The 25,358-nt window shown below is 40.1% G+C and overlaps 3 pseudogenes across 3 annotated transcripts; 1 reads left to right on the top strand and 2 right to left on the bottom strand.

Annotated features, from left to right (window-relative positions):
* Nucleotides 1-2,339: 2,339 nt before the first annotated feature.
* On the top strand, nt 2,340-3,173 carry AT1G38416 (annotated as a pseudogene; the record flags this gene model as incomplete). Its single annotated transcript has 1 exon — nt 2,340-3,173.
* Nucleotides 3,174-7,741: 4,568 nt separating this feature from the next.
* AT1G38423 lies at nt 7,742-11,347 on the bottom strand (annotated as a pseudogene; the record flags this gene model as incomplete). Its single annotated transcript has 1 exon — nt 7,742-11,347.
* Nucleotides 11,348-18,827: 7,480 nt separating this feature from the next.
* AT1G38430 lies at nt 18,828-22,374 on the bottom strand (annotated as a pseudogene; the record flags this gene model as incomplete). Its single annotated transcript has 1 exon — nt 18,828-22,374.
* Nucleotides 22,375-25,358: the final 2,984 nt, after the last annotated feature.

A 25,358-nucleotide genomic window follows, 5' to 3' on the forward strand; every position in this document is an offset into this window, starting at 1 on the left:
TCATGGCTACCATATACATACTTGATTATCTTATTCACTTCATCATCCTCTGTTAATCCAAGTAGTTGTCTCTCATTTTTAGAGCAGTTTCCCATACCCTTAGCCTAGTCTTATTTAAAGCCAAAGATCATTTGTGTGTGATTGTGAGGTCTTTTTCGATTGAGCTTGGTATAACGTGTTAGGTATGAGCCGACAAGAGCAGTCTTTCATGTAGACCTAGCCCACGCTTTTTGGGTTAGCTAGGACTAGGTGGAGACTTGTATTTGGGATTGGAATTGTGTATGGAAGGAATGAGAATGAGAATGAAAAGAAAAAAAAAAAAAAAAAAGAGAGAGTAAGAGTTTAGAGTTCTAAGGGGGATACGAAAGTGTTAAGTCTAGTAAAGGTTTTGGAATTCAAAGAAGTTAGGCATTGTGATTCAAAGAAAAGGGTAAAACGCCCTATGTGCTAAGATTAGAAGAAAAGCCTTAAGTTTGTCAAAGTATAAAACCAAACTCGCTAGACTCTTAAATCGTTTCAAAGTCAACCCCTTAGAACTTGAACAAAAAAGAGAAAAAGAATGAGAAAATAGGTAGAGTTAGGACATCTATGGGACTGAGATCATCTTCTGAGCTGTCATACTATATCATTGGGTAGATGGGAGTCTGTTCTTGTATGTGTCCATTGGCTTTTACCTTTAGCATTCTAATGAAGCTCAATCTATTCTCCGAGAGTCCCCTGTTACTCGACCAAACCATTAAAGGGACCATTTTTTATCTCTTAGCCTAAGCCCGAAATCAAGTGAGTTCATAACCATTGCATTGCTTGATCCACTATTCATGCTTAATGAATGTTAAAAGGAATTGTTTGATGAGAATGCTTGAATAGATTGAGGCAAGTTGTTAGGTTGCATTGTGACGAGTATGGCTAACGTTTTTAAGTAAGGGTCTATCATCTTGCAACCTAGAATTAGCTACCTGGACATTGAGCTTACCCGTTTTATAGGCATACTTCGGTTTTTGAATCCCCACCTTCAAACCTCTCCTTCAACTTAAGTTTTTTGTTTGCTTGAGGGCAAGCAGGAGATAAGTTTGGGGGAGTTGATAACACTGTATTTTACTCATTTTAATTGTATCTTTATCATCATTTAGCTTTGCATTTGCTCATTGTATCATATCATTTTGCACCAGTTTAGCTTATTTTGCATACTTAGGCATCTAGGGTCATCTTGCATTCGCATTGCATGTTTTGGTGTGTTTTCAGGTGCAGAAGGAGCGAAAAAAGACTCTACTCGATCCATTCACTCGATCCAGGCAGCTACAAAAGAGGCATCATTTCATTCGACCTCTCTACTTGATCCAGGATGCTACAAAGGAGGCTGCAGTTTACTTGACCCTCTTACTCGATCAAGGCAGCCTTAAATGAAGCAGAAGATTGATTTACTCGCCCCTCCTACTCGATCCACTACTCGATCCATTTACTCGACCAAGGGTGACCATCTCTACAAGACTTGTTGAGCTATCAAAGTGTCTTCGGATCCTCCTCATTCCCCACTCAACCAGACATCTGAGCATACGGAGAGGAGAGGAAAAAACATCTACTCGACCAATTGATCACTCGGAGTGATATGTTGCGTTTTTGGTGTCTTAGGTCCCTTAGTTTTGAGTCGTTTGTCGTGTCATAGTTCGTCTTTTGCGTCTTTTCGGTTGTGTCTTGAGTCATTTTGCAGGGTGTAGGTATTTAAGCAAGACACAGATGCTTTCGGAACTTATCAGGCTCATTTGGACCAAGAACGATAGCAGGAATCAAGAACTCATCCGCCAGGTGGGGATCGATCGATCAAACACTTATCCGCGAAACAGAAATCATCTGCCAAAACGGGATCGATCGCTCCCAGGTGGGGATTGATCGATCCACCAGTCATCTGTTGAAGAAATCCATCCGCCACCGAGGGATTGACCGATCCGAGGTGGGGATCGATCGATCCAACCCTCTCGACGACCAGACCAGTTTTTCTTAACCAGATTTATCCGTTTTTTTTCTGTAATTGGGTATAAAAACCCCAGAGACCTAATTTTATTTGGACATTTTTTCTTTTACGCTTCTTTTCTACAACTTTTTTAGAGCTTTCTTAAGCACATTTTGAGATTAGAGATTCATCCACTTTGACACTTTGGATGGTGCTCATTCTGGAATTTTGGACACTTTGGATGTTTCTACCTCTATGCGACTAGCTGGTGCTCATTCTGGAAAAGTCGAACCCAAGGGAAAGGAACAATGTTATGCTATTATGATCCAGGAAGAGCCTAGAGATATTGATGTTGCCAAACAGGTGGAAACTAACTTTGTTGTGGTTGAGACACTTGTGGAGGACAAGATTGCAGAGGATGATGAACCTATATCTGTGGAGCCGCCACCTTATGTCCCTAAGCTACCATTTCCAGGCCGTGAGAGACAGATTCAGAAGTAGAAAGAGTATGCACGTTTTGAAGAGATCATGAAACAGTTGTATATTAGACTCCCTTTCTTACAGTTGGTTCTCCATGTTCCAAGCTACAGAAGTTACTTGAAGGATATTTTGTTTAACAAGAGGAGCATTGAGGAAGGAGTTAAACTAATTTTCAAAGGAGAAGAGTACGCTCGGCTGGTGGAGTCTTAGAGACAACAGAAGAAAGCTCAGCTCACTGATGTAGTAGAGGTGTTAGCAGGGAAAGAGATAGTCAGCACTTGTAGTGCAATCCCTTCAACTACTATTCCCGAGAAACTCGGTGACCCAGGGAGTTTTGTTTTATCTTGCCGGATTGGAAAGTCTGTGTTGGATAGATGTCTTTGTGATTTGGGAGCTGAAGTTAATTTGATACCTCTTTATGTGTCAAAACGCCTAGGTATCACCAATTGCAAGCCGTCAAGGATCTCTATGATTCCAGTCGGTTTGGCGGAGAATGTGCATGTTAGAGTTGGAAATTTTTACATCCCCACTGATTTTGTTGTCCTTGAACTTGATAAGGAACCACATGATCCTCTCATTCTTGGTAGGCCATTCCTAAACACTGCTGGAGCTATAATTGATGTGAGAAGAAACACAATTAACCTGCAGATTGGAGACTATGCTTTAAAGTTTGACATGAAGGGGACAAAGAAAAATCCCACCATTGAAGGTCATGCATTTTCTGTAGACACAAAAGATGAGTCTGGTGCTGAATGTGTAAGGATTGCATTGAGTTGAGTGATGTCAAGGAAGTCTAGGATGGAGACACAAAAGATGCTCATGTGACCTTGATACCACTACAGCGTGTAGGAGACACCATTGAGTATAAGGTGCAGTGTAAGGGAACTTCGAAACCTTTTTCCAAAGCTAGAAGCATTCTCACTTCGAGTGGAAAGAAAAAGGTAGAAAAGCTGTGAAAAAGTTGTCGGTAAGGTTCTAAGGATGAAGTTGACTAATTGGGGACCTTGTTTCGGAGCAAGTTCCCGCACTCGTGCCCATTGATTAACAAGAATCCGGTCAAGTTAGTGACATTAAACAAGCGCTTCGTGGGATGCAACCCACAAGGTATTGTACATACTTTCTTTTCCTTCTTTCATTTTCTTTGATTTTGGTTTGTTTCGCTCCGATGTGGAGTTTAGACTTATCGACTCAACAGTCGATAGAGTCTCTATATTTGACGGTGGTGTGAGATTGTTTTTGAGTGCAGAAACCCGCCAGGTTGGGATCGATCGATCCTAACATTGGATCGATCGATCTAGTCGTTACGTCGGAGCTCAAAAACGTCTGCCAGATTGGGATCGGTCGATCCGGTCGTTACATCGGAGCTCAAAAATGTCTGCCAGAATTGGATCGGTCGATCCCATCACTGGATCAATCGATTCGGTCGTGTCGTTGACACAAAAAAAAAAAAAAAAAAAAAAAAATCACCAGTGGAGCTTCCATTTCACAGCCACCACTAGAGCACTCTGCAGGCCATCGCTTAGGCAGGAGCAGGAGACAGCCGGGAGAACAGAGCTCTACCGAGATCCCCACCCACCACCGTTGAGTAGCGCTGTAACTCACACTCTTTCCGAGTCGGTGTGAAACAAGTCGGGGGGAGGTTGTTACTTGTCTACTAATCTAGTTTGCTATTTTGTTTTGTTTTGCTTTTTCTTGAGTCAGTTTGTTTTATCGAGTCAAAATCGTGTCTTTTATTGAGTCAAAATGCTATTTGAGAACAGTGATCTTTTCATAGAGAATTGCACCATGCTTGATTTGATTGTCTTGGGACCATTTTAGCACTATTCGATAACTTGGAAAGTCAGGAAAATCTATCACTAGATCGCTTAATATTAATCCATATCTCTTTGAAATTTGGATGAATTGAGCTTTCTCTTGAACTTAATCTGGACTTAATCTATCTCACTTAGGGGCTTGAGAATCATGTAATATTGGATCATACATTCTGAGTTTTCTTTGCATCATTTTAATCACTCTTTGCTAACTCTGAATGGCTAGACTCATTTTTAGTCTAGTACCACACCTGTTCCCCAACCCATTGTTTGAAACCTCATGCATTCTTATACGATCATTATGATATGCATCCATGTGCGAAAATTACGGAGTATACGGACCGACATACCTTTCCTTCTGCTAGGATAGTGAGTTGTTGTTTGCTGGTTGTTTATTTGTGATAATATTTAGCCACTATGGTTTTGAGGTTGTACATTTGTTATATTCATGGGTATGTGATGTTACATTGGTTGAGTTTTCCTGGTGCAGATTTTTGTGAGACACCAGTTCCACTCCCACGCTCTTGAAAAAAAAAAAGAAAAAAAAAAAACGAAAAAACAAAAAAAAAAGAAAGAAAAGAAAAAGCGGGAAAGGAGATCAAGGAATCGGAAATGTCGAAATATTATTGGTTATATTGTTAAGCATCATAGGAACTCATTGAATTGATTGGGATAGTGTGTTGGTTGGTTTGATCCGAACTTAAGGGAAGCTATGTACCACCTAATTGGTCTGTGTCTCACTATTATTTCGCGTAATGACATGCATCCGTTTATATTGTTTGAGAAACCGAAACACTTTGAACCATCATATTAGCCTTTTTGACCAAGCCTATAACGTGTTCGATACCCCCTTTGTGAGAGTACACGCCTCTGCTAATGAATGTTAAAAAATTAAGTTCTATGACTCTGAAAGTTCTTTTAGATCAGATTTAATTTTTTCGCTACGGTTATGGCGAAGTACAGTCTAGTACGGGTTGATGAGTTTTGTGATGGTGGTTTGCAGGCAATTGATAAGAGCATGATCTCAAAGAAAATCTCGTGTTTTCAAACCTCTTCTCTTGCTAAATATTTTTGTTTTTCCTTGAGGACAAACAAAGATCCAAGTCGGGGGGAGTTGATACGTTGCATTTTTGGTGTCTTAGGTCCTTTAGTTTTGAGTCGTTTGTCGTGTCATAGTTCGTCTTTTGCGTCTTTTCGGTTGTGTCTTGAGTCATTTTGCAGGTTTTAGATATTTAAGCGAGACACGGATGCTTTCGGAACTTATCAGGCTCATTTGGACCAAGAACGATAGCAGGAATCGAGAACTCATCTGCCAGGTGGGGATCGATCGATCAAACACTTATCCGCGAAACAAAAATCATCTGCCAAAACAGGATCGATCGCTCCCAGGTGGGGATCGATCGATCCACCAGTCATCTGTTGAAGAAATCCATCCGCCACCGAGGGATTGACCGATCCGAGGTGGGGATCGATCGATCCAACCCTCTCGACGACCAGACCAGTTTGTCTTAACCGGATTTATCCGTCTTTTTCTGTAATTGGGTATAAAAAACCCAGAGACCTAATTTTATTTGGACATTTTTTCTTTTACGCTTCGTTTCTACAACTTTTTTAGAGCTTTCTTAAGCACATTTGGGATTAGAGATTCATCCACTTTGACACTTTGGAGAAGATTTCTGAACCTTCATCTCATTTATTCAATTTGCATTATGTTTTCTTTCATATCTCTTTGTGTTGTTCATTTTGCTATGACTGAGTAGGAAATTACATGCAAAAGTTTAGTAATCAAGTAGTCAAATTTAGTGATTAATGTCTTGAGAGAGAATTAGTCTAAACTTGTGTTCATGTTCGAGAACGGTTCTTTATGCTGAATTCCTTGTTTATTATTTTCATTAATCATTTTTCTCTGAAATACCCTATTGCCCAATGCTTTTTATCATCTAAATCTAATCGTTTACTTTCTTGCATTTTAATTTACAATCTGAAAACCAAACAAACAACTTCTTCGCTTTAGCTAAGAACGAGTCTCAGAAATCTTTAGAGTATCTTTGGTCCTTGTGGATCGACCTCGAATATTCTACTTAACGGTTAGATATTTCGGGTAATTACTCGAGCAATCACGGAGCATAGACACAAAGGCGCAGACTTTGCAGCACCCTCTTTACTCGATCCCCAAGATCGAGTATTCACCCAAACCGCCTCAAGTCTTTTGTCTTCTAGTGAATCTAGGGTTTCAACATTTTACTATAAATAGATCACTTTGGGGTTTGTCTAAAAGATCTATGCTTTATCTTTCAGTTTTTCTTTGTGTTTATGAATCTTAAAACCTTAATTACTCTTAATCTATTTCGTTTTTGCATTTGATTGTTTAAGTAAAGTTGTTTAGGTTGTTAAGATCTACATTTTGGTATGATTTCAGTAATTTCTGGGTTTGTGTTCTTGAGAATGTTGCTTGAGTAGTGATTAGAGTTCTTGAGGATGGATTAGATAAAGGTAATCTCTAGGTTAGTTAGGTGGTTAGTGTTTAGGTTAATACCCTTCTGGATTCGCTTGGCCCCTATGCGGTTTTCGGTGGCTAATGTGGAGATTCGATCATAGCGTCCAGCGTCCAAAAGACGTTCAAATGGATGTCTTACCTACGAATTCTAGAGATTTGTATACTCGACCAAGAGATTGGTTTGTCTGCATATTGGCTTTGGTAGATTGTTTCTTAAACCCTACTCTGCTATGTTTCATCAACGAGAGTTGAGATTAGGAAGTGGTAGTGTTATTCGCGGTCTCTGTCACAAGAATGGATTGACCTGGTTTTTGAATCTATAATCATGGTATCTACCTTTAGCCTATTAGCCATCTGATGAACCGTAGAGTTGCCCTTATCAATGATTTTCCATCCCTAGAACTTCTATTAGATTTATTTGTATCCCCGGTTGATTGCACTTTTATTTACCTCTTATTTGTATCCCCTGTTGATTGCATTTTAGTTCTTAATTTTTTCACCTGTTGGTTCTACTCGACCCAATGATCGAGTAGGGCTCTTAAGTTCTCATTTTTACTTGTTTGAATCCTGACCTACGATTGTTACTAGAAACCCACCATCATTATAATCTGGCTTGACTTAGTTGCTTCTGTACACATCTTGATTGCTAGCAATACAGTGGACTGGTTGACACCCCCTATAGCTGCATCGACATGTTTGTGTTTTAGGGAAATTGAACTGCTTATCATTTCTCTCCCCCAGACTTATTCTTTTTAGAGAGTAAACAAAGGGGAACTCGCATACTAGATCGACACTCTCAGCATTTTTCCAACCTTTGTAATTGATGATTCCAAATAATGTATAATAATGGGGTCATAGGAAACATTCCTACCCCTATACACTATCTAAAAGTCGTCTCAATCTCTCATTATATATTTTTTTTTTATAAGGGGAGAAGAACATATTCCTTTTCTATCATATAGGTCTCAATATCAGGTATGAACAAGGAGTCAAGATCTATGAATACTAATCGTTTGAAGAGGTAAAAGGAAGAGCAATGAGATTAGCTCCAGCCTTAGTGGTTGAGTTGGAAACTAGGATATCCTCAAGTCTGTTGCTTTCCCATCTAGTTTTTCCAATAGTCGGACTGACTCGAACCTGCAGCACTCATCAATCAGGCAGTAAACAAGAGAAATATAGATCATGATTCCTAATTAAACAAAAAAAAAACTTTTTTTAAAAAAAAAAATTTTAAGAAGGGAAATAAAAGAAATAACCATATGAACTGTAAAACGAAAAATAATAAAAAAACAAAAATAAAAGCAATATTAGTATGAACCTCCCCGAGACTTAAACGACATTGTCCCCAATGGCATTCAAATCTAGAAAAATCGGGAAAAATAAATCAAATATAAAAGAAAATAAAAGAAAGGGAAAAGAAAAATCAAACCAGTGGGTTGCCTCCCACTAAGTGCTTGTTTTGAGTCAATAGCTTGACTTGGCGGAGTTCAGGATGTGGGTGGAGTGGTAGAGGATTGCTCCTGCCTCCTCGCCTTCCAAGGCGGTGTGTAAACAAATCTGGTTGGAGCAGCTGAAGGAACTCTAGGCTTGTTATCTTGTGAAGCAGTCTTCGAATAATCTAAAGAATTAATCAAAGGTAAAGCGGGAGAAGAGAGAGAAGAAAACTTATCACATGCCAAACTCCATCTCCAAATCACAAACCTTGAGAGAGATTCTCCCTCTCTTCACACCAAATCTAGCACCAGCTATAGCTAGGAACGCTCTCCCAAGGATAAGAGGATCCTTGGGTTCCTTCTCATAGTCCAGGACCACGAAATCAGCAGGGATTATGGAGTTACCAACCTTAAAAGGAACATCTTCAAGGATTCCTTCAAGGATTCGCTTGGAACGATCCGCGAAGAGAAGAGTGATGCTAGTAGACCTGTAGTGAGTCATGCCTAGTCTCTCAGCAACAAACTTAGGAATGAGGTTGATGCTTGATCCCTGATCACACAAAGAGCGGCTGAATCTGCTTGTGGAAATAGAGCAATCAAGAACAAAGCTACCTTGGATCTGGAAGCTTCTCAGTGGTCTGACCAGGAGTAATGGTGCGGATGTACTCAGCTATGTCTACTCTCTGTGCCTTCTCCTTCTTTGCCTTAGGCAGCATGATGGCTCTCATGTCCCTGGTAAGTAGCTTAGCTTCATCTGAGGTAATTCCATTGTTAACAAGTCGCTTGACATACGTGTTGAGTGAAGCGGAAGATGTCTCAGAAGCCTCTTTAGGAAGAGTATGGAGGATCTTCTCCATGATGGTTGTACACTTAGCATCATGAATCTCCTGCTTAGAACGACGCCTCATCGGATAAGGGACTGGAGGGTTGTCAACAGACTCGGGCTGCATTAGAATTTGCACCTCACAAGGTGCAGTTCGGATCCAGTGTTGATCGACACTAGAGGGGTATCGATCGACACCGTCGTACTGTGTCATCTCTGAGAAAAGAGTCCTGTATGGTGTCGATCGACCCTGAAGGGTGTCGGTCGACAACATCTCTGCAACTGCGAGCTCCAACTCGTCTTCAGTGTCCAATTCCTCCCACACATCATCTCCTTCTCTAATCAAGATGGCATTACAGCTCTTCCTTGGGTTTGCATCAGGATTACCAGGAAGAAAGCCCTCTTGTCTCTTGATAGATTGTGCAGTTTGAGCTACCTGTACAGGAGTGAGAGCTCAGATTCTTCAAGTGAGAGCTCAGATTGTCGATCTTCCCATTAAGATCTGTGTAGACAGCATCAAACTTGCCATTAAATTCCACAACAAGCTTTGTTTGGCTCTCCAGAATCTGCTCAAGCATTGATTCCATTCTTGTCTCTGCTGAGGGTGGAGGGGGGGCTTGGTAAGCTGAATTACCATAGGTCCTCTGAAAGTTGCTTTGAGGAAAGGTCTTCTGGAAAGCAGGCTTTGGAGTTTAGTTGGAGGAACCCTTGTTCCCTGTAAACCTGTTGCCACTGAAGTTGCCCTGTGGCTGCCCAAACTTCTTGTATCCCTGACCATCTATGTAGAAGAGTCCTTCCTCTGACTCAGGCTCAGGCTTAATAGTCTCTTCCTAAGCTGTAAAGTGGACATGCTTCTTCCCTGTGAGCAAGTTGTGAACCGAATCCAGCTGAGCATTCACCTCTGCCATCTTATTTCCTGAAATAGCTCCAGCAATCTTCTTCCTCTCAAAATCAGCATTCTTGGTACTATTACTACAAGCGAGGTTCTCTATCTGGGCTGTAGCATCAGCTGGTAACGTGTATTGAAGTTACCATTGCTTGCTGCATCTAGAGCCATCTAGTATCTCCAACTGACTCCTCTGAAGAAGGTACCTAGAAGTTGTACCTCACTGAAACCATGATGTGGGCGTTTTCGTTGGTACTCTGAAGAAAGGTGATCTATATGCTAAGTCTGTGAAAGTCTCTCGAAGAATTAGAAGGTTTCAAGTCGAGCTAAGGAGATCGCGACACGTGGCTTAATCGTGGTCGTTCATCTCTGACAGAAGATTCTTATCTCTAACTCGTCTTCTTCGTTTTCTGTTTTAAGTAACTTCGTTTTTCCTCTTCTCATTATCACGATTCAGAGTGTTAAATTGAGAGGTTTTGAGAGAGAGAGAGAACAGAATAATTGTAGAGAGAGAGAGCTCTGTTTTGAGCTAAGAAGTTTAGTGGATTCCAGAGATATCTCCGGCGAGACGTAGGATTCCAAATTGGAATCCGAACTCGTAAAATTCTCTTGTGTCCGTTCTTACTTTTCTCATTGTTTTGTATCGAACGAGTGAGAAAGATAGAGAGATCGAACGGTGTTCTTGAGGATCAAAAGCTCACATACTCCTTGGAACAAACCCAAGCAGCCTTGAAAGCTTCAGCTGGACCTTGTGTGAAGGTAGACAGCTTGTTTCTCAACTCCTCAGACTTAGCATCATCGTAGAAGTTGTTCAAGAAGGCTATCTTGATGCTTCTCCAAGTCTTGAGGGAACCTGCTTTAAGTTGTTTCAACCAAGAAGCTGCTTCCCCAGCAAGTGAATAAGGGAAAAGCTTGCAGAGTAGGTAGTCTTCTGAGACTCCATTAGCCTTGATGCTCAGAACAAGGTCCTCCAATCGCTCGATATGGTCCATTGGCTGCTCATGAGACAAGCCATTGAAAGGATGCAGGCCAACTAAAGCAAAGTAGCCAGGCTTCAGCTCATAGTCGTTCCTCTGGAAGGGTGGGGGTACAATCGCTGATCGATTAGCATAGAACAGGTCAGGCCTGTTGAAATCCCCAAGAGTACGATGTGGTTTCGCAGCTGGAGGAATAGCTGCAGGACTCTGGTGTTGGTGTCGATCGAGACCTCTGTTTTGTGGTTCGACACTGATTGCATCCGCATTTTGCTCCCGAAGGTGTCGATCGACACCCAGTTGGTGTCGCTCGACACCGAGACCTGCTGCATCTCTAGCAGCTAATTGCGCATTGAGGCGAGCTTGATATTCATTGGCGTCCTTAGGTAGGATGAGTCCATGATCATCCAATCTCTGATCAGCCTCATTGTAGGCTTGCCCATCCTCATCTCTCAAAACTCCTTCTGCATCAGCTTTGATGACTCTGTCAGCCATTGCTAATTTCTGAGTTTTTCGGTTGGTGCGTTCAAGTTTTCCCAACTCCAGAACAGACAAGTTCATAAGCTCCTTCTGTTTTGTGCTCCTTGTTTGCCTAGGCATACACTTGAAACACAGAAAAGAAGAAAACAAGAAACGCGTGAGTAACAAAATAGAAGTAAAACTAGACGAAATCTCTAAACAAAACTCAATGATGATTCCCTAGAACTTCGGCAACGGCGCCAAATTTGATATGGTTCAAATTACCTAGAACTACTCTCTCAAATAAGAGATCAATTGCAGTATTTTAGGATCGAATTTATGGAGTTCTTTTGTTCAAACAATGAGTTAAATGTCGAGATTAAGGTAGCAGGGTATGAGTGAAAATAAAAGAGAACAAAGTAAAAAAATAGCAGATTGATTGTGTTGTAAACGATTTAATAAAGAGGTAGGAACAGGGTATTCTCAAGAAACTATTGGTTAGTAGATCTAATGAAAGCTAGGTTGTTATCGAACCATTCTTAAACTCAAACTCTAATTATGGAATAAGCGGTGGGCATGCCGCGAAACTCCCTATATCTATAGCTAATAATAACCGGAGAAGCCGAGAAACTATCAACCTAAATATGCATTCTTAACGAGTTCAATTATTCATCTTAGTAGATAGGCCGATTCTTATTACACACCTATAAACCAGACTCATCAAATAATAGATCCAACTACAGATACCTATGGTGGGCATATCTATTGTCTGGATTCAAGATCTAGTTAATTACTCTAGATCTAGCATTAAGCATAATTAAAGATGAAGAATTCTATAGATAACCTAGCAAATGGGGCAATCTACTAAATCATATGAATCCCTAATGAGAAACCCTATTCCTAACAAGCAGATTACTCAGACATATTGATTGAAACAAGCAACATATTTAAGTGTGAAAGCATAAACACAATAAATAGAGAAGGGAAAAGAAGGGATCTCTTGACTGTATTAAGATCTTAATAAAACTCTGAAAACAATCGATGAATAGCTTATGTCTCTCAGTAACAGGGTTTTGTAGAAAACTTGATAATGAAAACTAGATGAAAGACTTTATAATGAAAACTAGGTCTAAAAACAATATAAAGACCCTAAAAACGTCCAAGAGTGTGTCGATCGACACTCCTCGCTGATTACTGAATCTAAAATCGTCCTTATCTTCCTTTTCCTTAGCTCTTGTTCCAAAATATCTCCTTATCTCCATTGTTGTCTCATTGCATATTATACCTGAAAAGGCACTAAAAAGACTCGAGAAATAACATAAAGACTCAAGATCCTATACCTAAAACATAGATAAATTCAGTGAAAATTGGGATATATCAATAAACATGCAATCTAGTCATATTTGACTCGAAAACACTAACCAAGCTTCTTCTTGCTTCTCAAATCTTTGATGGTGACGCCGAAGTTCGTATGAGTCTTTGGCTTTGTTCCTTCTAACAAGGAAATCCTACTTAGGCTTTTAAGATCCGGTTGCGGTTCTAAGTCTTATTCTCAATCATACACATGACATCTAGTCATATTTGACTTCAAAACACTAGTCAAGTTTCTTCTTGGTTCTCAAAGCTTTGAGGGTGTTGTCGTAGTTCATATTTTTCTTTGGCTTTGTATCTACTAACATGAAAACACTAAATAGGTTTTTAAGATTCAGTTGTGATTCTAGTTCTTATACTCAATCATACACATGCCATCTAGTCATATTTGACTCCAAAACACTATCAAGCTTCTTCTTGCTTCTCCAAGGAAACACTATCTAGTCATGTTGTAGCCAAAATCTGTATGAATCTTTGGCTTTGTATCTTTTAACAAGGAAACACTACTTAGGCTTTTAAGATTGGTTCTAAGTCTTATACTTAATCATACACATGACATCAAGTCATATTTGATTCCAAAACACTAAACAATCTTCTTCTTGTTACGCAAAGCTTTGATGGTGTAGCCGACGTCCGTAAGAGTCTTTGGCTTTGTATTTTCTAACAAAGAAACACTACTTAGGGTTTTAAGATTCTATTGCGGTTCTATTTCTTATATTCAATAATACACATTACATCAAGTCATATTTGACTCCAAAACACTGACCAAACTTATTATTGCTTCTCAAAGCTTTGATTGTGTAACCGAAGTCCGTATAAATCTTTGACTTTATTTTCAAACAAAGAAACACTACTTACGCTTTTAAGATCTGGTTGCTATTCTAGTTCTTATACTCAATCATACACATGCAATCTAGTCATTTTTGACGCCAAAACACTAACCAAGCTCCTTCTTGCTTCTCAAAGCTTTGAAAGTGTAGCCGAAGTCCGTATGAGTCTTTGGCTTTGTATCTTCTAACAAGGAAACACTACTTAGGCTTTTATGATCCGGTTGCAGTTTTAAGTCTTGTAATCAATCATACACTTGACATCAAGTCATATTTGACTCAAAAAAATGAAACAAGCTTGTTCTTGCTTTTCAAAGCTTTGATAGTGTAGCCGAAGTCCGTATGAGTCTTTGGCTTTGTATCTTCTAACAAGGAAACACTATTTATGCTTTTATGATCCGTATGCGGTTCTAAGTCTTATACTTAATCATACACTTGACATCAAGTCATATTTGACTCAAAGAAATGAAACAAGCTTGTTCTTGCTCCCAAAGCATTGATGGTGTAGCCAAACTCCATATGAGTCTTTGGCTTTGTATCTTTTAACATGGAAACACTACATAAGCTTTTAAGATCCGGTTGCGGTTCAAGTTCTTACACACAATCATACACATGCAATCTACTCATATTTGACTCCTAAACACTATCAAGCTTCTTCTTGCTTCTCCAAGCTTTGATGGTGTAGCCGAAATCCGTAAAAATATTTGGCTTTGTATCTTCTAATAAGGAAACACTACTTAGGCTTTTAAGATCAGGTTGCGGTTCTAATTCTTATACATATTCATACACATGACATTAAGTCATATATGACTCCCAAAAACTAAACAAGCTTCTTCTTCCTTCTCAAAGGTTTGATGGTGTAGCCGAAGTTCATATGAGTCTTTGGCTTTGTATCTTCTAACAAGAAAACACTACTTAGGCTTTTAAGATCCGGTTGCGGTTCTAATTCTCATATTCAATCATACACATGAAATCAAGTTATATTTGACTCCAAAAAACTAAATAAGCTTCTTCTTCCTTCTCAAAGCTTTGATGGTGTAGCTGAAGTCCGTATGAGTGATAATAGGTTTTTAGTCAATTATCGTAAAACACCAATCATGTCGTTGTAGTATTTTAGATTGTCAATCCAAATAGGTGTGATGTGATAACACTGTATTTTACTCATTTTAGGTGTATGTTTATCATCATTTAGCTTTACATTTGTTCATTGTATCATATCATTTTGCACCATTTTAGCTTGTTTTGCATACTTAGGCATCTAAGATCATCTTGCATATGCATTGCATGTTTTGGTGTGTTTTCAGGTGCAGAAGGAGCTAAAAAGGACTCTACTCGATCCATTCACTCGATCCAGGCAGCTATAGAAGAGGCATCATTCTACACTACCTCTTTACTCGATCTAGGATGCTACAAAGGAGGCTTAAGTTTACTCGACCCTCTTACTCGATCAAGGCAACCTCAGATGAAGCAGCAGATTGATCTACTCGCCCCTCCTACTCGATCCCCTACTCGATCCATTTACTCGACCAAGGGTGACCATCTCTACAAGACTTGTTGAGCTATCAAAGCGTCTTCGGATCCTTCTCATTCCCCACTCAACCAGACATCTGAGCATACGGATAGGAGAGGATGAAGCATCTACTCGACCAATTGATCACTCGGAGTCTCTTATCTTCTAGTGAATCTAGGGTTTCCAACATTTTAGTATAAATAGATCACTTTGGGATTTGTCCAGAGGATCTATGTTTTTATCTTTCACTTTTTTTTGATGTTAATAAATCTTGAAACCTTAATTACTCTTACTCTATTTCGTTTTTGTATTTGATTATTTAAGTAAAGTTGTTTAGGTTGTTTAGATCTACATTTTGGTATGATTTCAGTAATTTTTGGGTTTGTGTTCTTGAGAATGTTGCTTAAGTAGTGATTAGGGTTCTTGAGGATGGATTAGATTAGGGTAATCTCTAGGTTAGTTAGGTGGTTAGTGTTTAGGTTTATACCCTTCTAGATTCACTTTGCCCCTATGCGGTTTTTGCTGGCTAATGTGGAGATTCGATCATAGACGTCCAGCGTCCAAAAGACGTTCAAATGGATGTCTGACCTACGAATTCCAGAGATTTGCACACTCGACCAAGGGATTGGCTGGTTTGCCTATTGGCTTTGGTAGATTGTTTCTTAAACCCTACTCTGCTATATTTCATCAACGAGAGTTGAGATTAGGAAGTGGTAGAGTTATGGGGGTCTCTGTCACGAGAGTGGATTGACCCGGTTTTTGAATCTATCGTCATGGGTATCTACCTTTCGCCTATTAGCCATTTGATGAACCCTAGAGTTGCCCTTATCAATGAATCCATCCTTAGAATTTCTATTAGATTTATTTGTATCCCCTGTTGATTGTACTTTTATTTACCTGTTATTTGCATCCCCTATTTGTATCCCCTGTTGATTGCATTAAGGTTACTTAATTTTGTCGCTTGTTGGTTCTACTCGACCCAATGATCGAGTAGGGCTCTTAAGTTCTTATTTTTACTTGTTTGAATCCTGACCTAGGATTGTTATTAGAAACCCACAATCATTATAATCTGGCTTGACTTAGTAGTTTTTGTACACATCTTGATTGCTAGCAATACAGTGAAATGGATTGACACCCCCTATAGCTGCATCGACATGTTTGTGTTTTAGGGGAATTGAACTGAACTCACACAACATTCTGTATAAGTAGGCGTAAAAAACCTGCTTATCATGATGCTAGCAATCAAGATGCAATCAGAGTTCACAGAGTCAAGCCAAGCAATAACAGGTTTTAGAGTCTGCTAGCAATCCTAAGTGAACATGCAGGAAACAGAAAATCAAGCAGAAACAATAAAACACTCGACCAACACAACTCGTTGTAAAGCCCTAGGTGTGGTCGAGTAATAGACAGAAAATGTAACAGGGATACTCGACTGTACAGTCTGTTGCCAGACAACTGGGTGGTCAAGTAACAGGTCGAGTAAGAAGAGAAAAATGCAAAAACTACCCAACAGGTAACAAGATGCAGTAAACAACAGAAGAGTAAACAAAGAAATCAATTAGATAAAGAATTCTCGAGGATGGGGTAATTGAGTAGTTTCGTTTCCTCAGTTTACAGGTGATTGACATGCTTAATAAATTATCCCTAGACAACAAGTTCGATAACCAAATCTAAGTGCCAGCGCAACAAACCCTCAAGTTAAACCAGTCCCAGACTCAATCACCATTGACGAGAGCTAATGAATGGAAGAGGTTACTAGGTGCTCTATATGCATTAAGGTCGTAGCTTATACTCAAGTCCATATTCGAGAATGCATGAAAACCCTAGCATTATAATGCAACAAGAAAAGGTGGAAGCGACTCACATTAGAGACGGAATGAGAGGTTAAGGCTCGGAATGCTTCACCGTTGATCTTGGATAACTCAACTTTCTCCTCAAGATCTCCCTCCGCCTTCTCCTTGAAGCCTCTCTTAGCTTCCTCTAAAAGCTCGCACGAACTCTCTCAAAGCTCACTAAACTCTCAGAAACTTCACCACAAACTCCCAAAAACTTCTAAGTATTTTCTGGATTTTCCAAGAGGAATGTTCGGAAATGATTGGGAGTTATTTATATAGAGGATCCGCCCATGGGCGAAAGCTAGTGTCCGATGACACTTGGCTTGATTCGGGCAACACTTGGCAGGGCGCGTTTCTAGGCACTCGCTCATGCAGCAGGACTTGGACGCGTGGCATCGACAAGTGGCGAACGCATTGCATGGCATCCGACCAAAGGGCGTGGGAACCACGTTTTGTTCCCTTCGGCTCCACGCGAGCTAACTTGGTCACCAAGTTTACTCGGATGGGACTTGCATGGCTTGCCCGAATGGATTCGGCTCCAAATTTCCTTACCCTCTATATAAGACTCGATTCTTTCCTTGTCTACTCCATCATTCCAGAAACTTAAACAATTTTACTCGTATTCATCTCAAAATCTTCGAATCCTTAGAGTTTTTCTTCCGAACCCAAGTTCTCGACCATTGAGACTTGGTCGGGTGATTCGGCTCGATCACATGACCGATGAATCCTCTAAAACTATCCGATCCTTTTCTTTTCGATCGGATTTCTTCTTACTTCTCTAAGCTTTGGAAACCACTCTCGCGGGTCAAGTTATTTCAATTTGATCCGGGTCGAGTATCCTTGGACTACGCACGGGCAAGAATACCTGATTACCTTTCTCAACATTCGGCCGTGGTCCACAAGGGTCTCGACGGTTCCTTGGAGACTCGGTACATGAGCTCCACTTTCACGTTTAACTTGGAGGGCTTCATTGACGGGTTTGAAGCGAGGGTGACATAATCACCTTCCTTCTCGTCTTTGTCCTCCAGTTAAATTTTTCTTCTTCCATGGACTTCTCCTTGCCCATCCCCTTCTCCTTCCATGAAAGCTTACTCCATTGCACGCAAAAGTTCAAAACCGACCTCTACTACTCCGACTTCTTACTTTCGGACAAGGGTTACTACAGTGTTCTTGATTATATTATTGAGATAATGATGATTTGATCGTACAAGTATTTAGAAATACAGATATAAGTGTTTTTGCCTTCAAAGTCAGAGCGTTTTTGTGCGTATCCTCTTTGTTTCTCCTTTGAGGTGCTTTATATAGGGCTCTGACGAATCGCCTCCCGCGATATTCTCGGAAGATTTCTAGTTATCTTAGAGTCGGTGATAGAGATTATCTTTATCCTTAGAGAATTTCACGGGATCTTCCATATTCGGCAATATCCTTGGAGATTTTCCAATATCATTTCCGGGTTTCAAGTCTTCTCCTCGGATGAATTTGTTTTGGCTCGGTTCGAAGTTTTTCCCAAGCTGGGTCAAGTTGGTCCTCAGATCGTGGTCAGACGGCTTGTTTCGTGGGATTACGCCTGAGCCGAATGATGTTTGTCCGAGGCGCTTCAAGACCCGCCTTAGGCTGGTTTTTTGAGATGGCATTCGAGGCGTTTCAAGGTCGGGTCGGGTTAGCCCTTTGCCGTGATGCCCGAGATGTTTCGAGGCCAGCTCGGGATGGTTCTTTGAAGTGATGCCCAAGCCAACGATCCTGGCCTTAGGAACTTACTCTAGTCGGCTCGGTTACCTGGGTGAAATCCGACCCCAACACTATTCTTCTTAGATTTATTTGTATTCACCCCTGATTGCAGTTTTATTTACCTGTTATTTGTATCCCCTGCTGATTGCATTTTAGTTCTTAATATTGTCACATGTTGGTTCTACTCGACCCAATGATCGAGTAGGGCTCTTAAATTCTCGTTTTTACCTGTTTGAATCCTGACCTAGGAACCTCACATTCAGCAAATAAGTAGGCCTAAAAATCTACTTCCTAATATCAAGGGATCTTTCGGTTCTTCATCCATGTTTAGCACTACGTAGTTTGTAGGCACCTCCAGATTTCCAATCTTGATAGGCAAATCTTCTAATAACCTTTGAGGTAGTCTAACAGACCTATCAGCCAAGATCAAGGAGATATTGTAGTATTTATACTTGTTGAAACCCAACCTCTTAGCTACCGAGAGTGGTATGAGATTTACTGATGCTCATAGATCACAAAGACATTTATTGAAAGTCAATGAACCTAGGGAACATGGTAGAGTGAATGAACCAGGGTCTCCTATCTTTTCTGAGACATCGTTCTCCTGTATGCTGGTACTGCACTCATGGCTCAGAATTGTTGTTTTCTGAACCTCTTGAATTCTCTCCATGATCAAGTCGTTGAGGAACTTTTGGGAATCCGGGATACGCGTGAGAGAATCAGCAAGAGGTATCCTCAATTCGACTTCCTTGATGTTCTTGGCAAACATAGCTCTGTACTTATCTTCTAACTCTTTCTTGTGGCGATAAGGAAATGGAAGTGGGGGCTTGTAAGGAGAAGGAATGAATGCTGTCTCATTGTTTTTAGCAGCAACTAGTTTTAGAGCATCGGATGATGTTAATGGATTTGTTGGTCGAGTATCACGGTCGAGTATGGGCTCGAGTACCTCAGTTGGTTTGTCAACTTGATCTTTATTGAGACTGAAATCCTCCCCATCTTGGTATGCACTGTCCTCAATGACTAACTTGGGTCTCTCTCTAGTGGATAACTCTCTTCCACTCCTTATGGTGATAGCATGAACATTAGCATACTCCTTGGGATTCTGAATTGACTTCCCAGGAAGTCCCGTAACTTTGGGAGCAGAGGTAGATGCGGATTGTCCTTCCAAGTATCTGACTTTGGAATTCAACGCATCCACTTTTGCAGTCAGGTCATTGTAGCTGCAGTCTAGCTTATGACGCAATTCAGATATCTTTTTAGCAATCTCAATGGAGCTAGATGCTTGTCCTTGTAGCAGCTGTTGTAGCATTTGTTTCATGTCATCGTCAAGAGCAGCAGGACCTTGGTGTTGCTGAGGTGCAAACACAGGTGGTGGTTGCTGTTGGTAGTTTCCCTGAACTTACTGCTTGGGAACAAAACCTTGGTTATAAGGACCAAAAAGTTTGTTCTGACCCTACTGTTGTTCTGGAAGATACACTTGACCCTGAGGATTAGCAACGTTGGTGCTGCAGTAGGAGAGGTTGGGGTTGTTGGTCTTGAAGTTGTTGTATCCTTTGTAGCCACCTTGATTGTTGATGTAGCTAACTTCTTATAACTGGTTTTCCTCCCCATCTTGGATTTGATACTGCTCGTCATTAACAAGGAAGTGCACATGCTTCTACTGGCTAAGAAGAATCATGTCCAACTTGTCATTCAGCGCTTTGATCTCTTTTTTGTGTTTGTCATCCGAATCAGCTGTAACTAAGGAAAATTTTTGATAAGAAAATTTAGACGGAGTTGTGGGTAAATCAAACATTACCCTAATGATCATTGATCAAAAATGGTTACATAAGGAATTCAAGATCAGTTTAGAAGTGAGTAGAGATTTTATCGGCTAATGCGACATATCAAGAAGACTAGGATATGCTATTATCAGCAAAGGCAGTTAAGGCTATCGAGGAATTATTAGGACTATCAAGATTCTTGACAAAGGATTTCTTATGGGCAATTTGGTTGATGGAAAGATCAATTTTGCCGAGGAAAAATAAAGGAAGTGCGGAAGACTAGTTTTTATTGGAGAAAACTAGTAAATTCAGGCATAACAAGGTTTAGTGGAGTAGTTAAATTACTTAGTCATTTATTTTTTGGAATAGGAAATGATCATTGTCCGCGTACGATGGTCGGAGATTTTTCGGTACGGGCGTGTACCGTGATCGAGCGAAACAAGTGGTCATGGATGGGCCATGTCGTGAGCTGCTTGTGCAGCTACTTGTGTGTAGATAAGCTTATGTTTGGATAAGGATGGGCGTTTCGATAAGGATAAGAACAAGTTTGGATAGAGATAAGGATGAAAATGGATGTGGATAATGTTATGGATAAACCCTATCCATTACTTTGCTTGCACTCCAAGTTACCGTAACTTGGGCACCAAGTTTCCCTAGCCTATATAAAGCCACGAAATCCCATTCATTTGTTCTCCACATCATGTTGCTTGATTGTTTGTTAGTGCTAGGATTTAGTATCGTATTTATTTGCGATAATTGTTGATTGTTTGATTTCTGTACTATATCCCTTAGTACCGTGAATATTGTTTGTTTGTTCGTAATTTTTATTACGAATTAAAATGTTGGCAAGCATATTAGGTTGTTTGATTATTGAGTGATTGATTGTTGTTGGTTAATCTTGCTTCGGCTTGATTATCTTTTGCGTGTTAGTTGCTTGCTAGTGGATTTTATTACGAGTAGTATTAGGTTACATTAGGCTTGTAATAAGTAATGTGGTAGGTCATTTTTATGACTAAGGTGTGACGATGTCGTGATTGTCCCAATAGCTTAGAATGGTTCGCTACCACCCGGGACTACCCGACAGGGTAGTAAAAGTTTTACCGTAAGAGAGTTGGTCCCTTGTAGACGGTTTGGATTGGGGAAGGGATGTGATCGTTTTAGACTTTGTGTCTAGCAGTCGGAGACATTGCGTTATGGGAAATTAGCATCGTATAGTATAGGGTCCGTAGGATGAAGAGTCGTTAGCATGTTAGTTTTAGATAAAGTAATTTCCGCTACATATACTCTGTAAAGAATATTCATTGCTTGTTTGTTTGTGTTGTGTGATTTCTTGTCGAGTATACTCAATTGAGATAATCGTATTGATTGTTTGATTGGGGATTGGGATTGAGATTTTTGTTATTTGGTAGAAACCTGGGCTCACTTAGTAATATTAGATTACTCAGGATTCTACTTTTTGTCTTACAGGTAACATTAGTTGGGGAGACCTAAAGGGGAGCACGGACGTTGGAGAACACGTGTAGAGTTTGTTGTCTTTGTAAAATTTAGATTTGTAACTTGACTCGATTTGAGCATTAGGCTCGGGATCCCAATCCATTGTAAGTGTTTTAATGTTTTATTGAATAAAGGAGAATTTCTTAAACATGGTATGGGTTGAAAAACCTTAGGCCGTGTTTGTGAGGAACGATGTTCGCGGATGGACTGACCTTGGTACCAGATGTGTTCTGGGAACTCGGTCGGATCGTCTACGGGCATCACAAGTAACGCTTCCGGATTCGTTCTTAGTCCTAAAACGGTTCGGGGGTGTTACAGCAGGAGGTGTAATTCCTTTCATCTGGCAGTGATCCCTTGGTGCATCTCGAGCACCAATGTTTGTAGGGCCATTCTGTTGATTTTGTTCGTCCGCCATTTAGAGTGGTTGTTGGGGTACAAGGTTGACAGTGTTTCTCCTTTCTCTGAGTTCGCAAGCTATGTGGTCAATGTTATCGTTGAACAAGAGGTTCTGGTTGCCTGTTGATCAAGTTTGCATACAGCAGAGGTGTAGTTGGATCAAGAAGACAACAAGAAAAACACACAGTTAGTAACATAAATGAAAATTGAAAAAGAACTTGATCTAAGCAAGTCTGAAATCTCAAATATAACAAACAAACACCCAATTGGCAATGGCGCCCAATTGATAATAGGTTTTTAGTCAATTATCCTAAAACACCAATCATGTCGTTGTAGTATTTTAGGTTGTCAATCCAAATAGGTGTGATGCTAGCAATCAAGATGCAATCAAAGTTCACATAGTCAAGCCAAGCAATAACAGGTTTTGGAGTGTTCTAGTAGTCCTAAGTGAACATGCAGGAAACAGAAAAATCAAGCAGAAATAATAAAACACTCGACCAACACAACTCGTTGCATAGACCTGGGTGTGGTCGAGTGACTGGTCGAGTAACAGATAAAAAATATAACAGGGATACTCGATTGCACAGTCTGTTGCTAGACAACTGGGTGGTCGAGTATCAGGTCGAGTAGCAGGAGAAAAATACAAAAACTAAGCAACAACTAACAAGATGCAGCAAACAACAACAGAGTAAACAAAGAAATCAATTAGATAAAGAATTCACGAGGATGGGATAATTGAGTAGTTTCGTTTCCTCAGTTTACAGGTGATTGACATGCTCAATAAATTATCCCTAGACAACAAGTTCGATAACCAAATCTAAGTGCCACCACAACAGAGACCCTCAAGTTAAACCAGTCCAGACTCAATCACCATTGACGAGAGCTAACCTAACAGGCATTATGAATCAACAAGTTAAAGCCAAAACGCTCCCTGCAACCAATACCTTGGTACAGAGCCACAAATCTCTGGAATTAGTGGTTCAAACATTTCATCGAACACCTTTTGGGCGCGGAAATGTCTGGGCTCAAATTCCAGTTGATCAGAAAGCAATAGGCATTAAGAACAACTAATCCAGAAGGAATCTATAAATCAAACTCAACCACCTAGCATACTGAGAATTCTAAACTACTCTAACCCATCCTTAGTAACCTAGTCACTACTCAGACATCATAGCAGAAAACATAAACGATGAATACAATGAAAACATGATAGCAATAGAGTAATAGCAAGATGAACAACATAGTAAACGAAATCGAAAGCAAATACTCAATACTAAATAGATTAAGAGAAATCCGGATTACAAAAACGTCTAGAACACAATGTTTGCGGAATAAAACTTATCTAAACGAAAATGTAAAATACATGCTACTTATAGCGAAATATTCTGAAACCCTAATACTCAAAACGACGCAGTCTTGGGACGGATTATGAATGGTACTCAACCCAGGTGGTCGAGTGATTGGTCGAGTGGCGGATGATGGTGAGACTCGACTAGGTGGTAGAGTGATTGGTCGAGTGAATGATGATGGTGATACTCGGCCATGTTGGTAGAGTGATGGGTCGAGTGAATAATGATGGTGGGCTTCTTCTTGCTTCTCAAAGCTTTGATGGTGTAGCTGTAGTCCGTATGAGTCTTTGGCTTTGTATCTTCTATGAAGGAAACACTACTTAGGTTTTTAGGATTCCGTTGCGGTTCTTTTTCTTATATTCAATCATACACATCATATCAAGTCATATTTGACTCCAAAACACTAACCAAGCTTCTTCTTGCTTCTCAAAGCTTTGATTGTGTAGTCGAAGTCCATATAAATCTCGGACTTCGTATTTTAAAACAAAGAAACACTACTTAGGCTTTAAGATCCGGTTGTGGTTCTAGTTCTTATACTCAATCATACACATGCAATCTAGTCATATTTGACTCCAAAACACTAACCAAGCTTCTACTTGCTTCTCAAAGATTTGATAGTGTAGCTAAAGTCCGTATAAGTCTTTGGCTTTGTATCTTCCAACAAAGAAACACTACTTAAGCTTTCACGATCCAGTTGAGGTTCTAAGTCTTATATTAAATCATACACATGACACCTAGTCATATTTGATTCCAAAACACTAACCAAGCCTCTTCTTGCTGTTCAAAGTTTTGATTTTTTGGCCAAAGTCAGTATGAATCTTTGGCTTTGTATCTTCAAACAAGGAAACACTACTTAAGCTTTTATGATCCACTTGAGGTTCTAAGTCTTATATTAAATCATACACATGACACCTAGTCATATTTGACTCCAAAACACTAACCCAGCTTGTTCTTCCTTCTCAAAGCTTCGATGGTGTATTCGAAGTCCGTATGAGTCTTTGGCTTTGTATCTTCTAACAAGGAAACACTACTTAGGCTTTTAAGATACGGTTGCGGTTCTAGTTCTTATACTCAATCATACACATGACATCTAGTCATATTTGACTCCAAAACATTAATCAAGCTTCTTCTTGGTTCTCAAAGCTTTGCTGGTGTTCTCGTAGTTCGTATTTGTCTTTCGCTTTGTATCTTCGAACATTGAAACACTACATAAGCTTTTAAGATCCGGTTGCGGTTCTAGTTCTTATACTCAATCATACACATTTGATACCATTCTAGAGACAATAAGAGGAGAAAAAAGTATTCTAGTTGCCAAGAAGGTTTTAAGAGTTTTGAAGCTAAAAGTATCAAAAGACGATCATTGCAGTACTTCAGAAGTTTTGCATCCGCCTGAGATCTTACCCATATCGGGAACAAGTTATTTTGGTATGTTTGGAAAGCTAGAAGAGTCAAGATTCACGGAGAAGTCGAATCGAAGCAATCCATGAAACCGTTCGGAAGATATGACCCGAAGAGTGAAGACATGTCAAGAACCGTCTGTTTGGAAATAATAAGTCCAAAACACATCCGTCCGAGGAGACTTGAACCCGGGCAGTCCGAGTAGCTCACCACCTACCATTAGTTCACGCCCAAGTCTTTCCTTCTTTCCACCACCGTTATTAGGCTCCTGCCGTGAAGGCCACTACTCAGCCCGATAACTTACTTATCCGGCAGAATGACGTTCTTGCCCCTAAACCTAATTTTGGGCCCTCAAGTATAAATATTGTTCTAAGCC

The sequence above is a fragment of the Arabidopsis thaliana genome (genome assembly GCF_000001735.4).
Source record: "Arabidopsis thaliana chromosome 1 sequence".
Classification (NCBI taxonomy): Eukaryota; Viridiplantae; Streptophyta; class Magnoliopsida; order Brassicales; family Brassicaceae; genus Arabidopsis; species Arabidopsis thaliana.